Source organism: Sinocyclocheilus grahami, unplaced genomic scaffold, assembly GCF_001515645.1.
Source record: "Sinocyclocheilus grahami isolate Dianchi unplaced genomic scaffold, SAMN03320097.WGS_v1.1 scaffold8472.1, whole genome shotgun sequence".
NCBI lineage: Eukaryota > Metazoa > Chordata > Actinopteri > Cypriniformes > Cyprinidae > Sinocyclocheilus > Sinocyclocheilus grahami.
Window position 1 is genome coordinate 27788 of NW_015512073.1, and position 576 is coordinate 28363.

At 39.6% G+C, this 576-nt stretch overlaps 1 long non-coding RNA gene across 1 annotated transcript in view; it reads left to right on the plus strand.

Annotated features, from left to right (window-relative positions):
* The window catches only part of LOC107578037 (uncharacterized), a 27872-nt gene extending 27571 nt beyond the window's left edge, over positions 1 to 301 (plus strand). The window contains exon 3 of the long non-coding RNA XR_001608289.1: positions 178 to 301. This is a non-coding gene — a long non-coding RNA (uncharacterized lncRNA). The remainder of the gene's footprint in view (positions 1 to 177) is intronic.
* Positions 302 to 576: the final 275 nt, after the last annotated feature.

Sequence of the window (576 nt, forward strand, 5' to 3'; positions counted from 1 at the left end):
TCCAGGGTCACATATTGTGTGTCTGTGTATGCTTGATCAATTTCTGTGCCATATATGTGACTTTGAAACCACACTGTTTCTGTTTATAATGAAATATTTGCAAACAATCACATTTGAAACAAATTCTCAAGGTTCTGGGAAGCAGTTCAACTAATTAGAGCTCTGTGTGTTCCTCAGGGAGTTCTGTCTAACATCTCCTCCATCACGGATCTGGGTGGATTTGATCCAGTGTGGTTGTTTCTGGTGGTTGGGGGGGTGATGTTCATCCTGGGTTTCGCTGGCTGTATCGGGGCCCTGAGGGAAAACACCTTACTGCTCAAATTTGTATGTTTTCATGTTTTGATTCTTATTAGGTGAAGGTGTAGCCTCCTACAAAACAGATTAGTTATAGGTGCTTTTTTTTTAACACTTACATGCATGGGTGTTTCCGCAATAATTAATAAATGCGGGATAAATATCTACCAGAAAGTGCATGCACAAATTGCTCAGATAGTGTAAAAAATATCAAAGCATTTTAGACACAGTTACACACTCAGAAAAAAAGGTACAAAAGCTGTCACTAGGGCGGTACCTTTT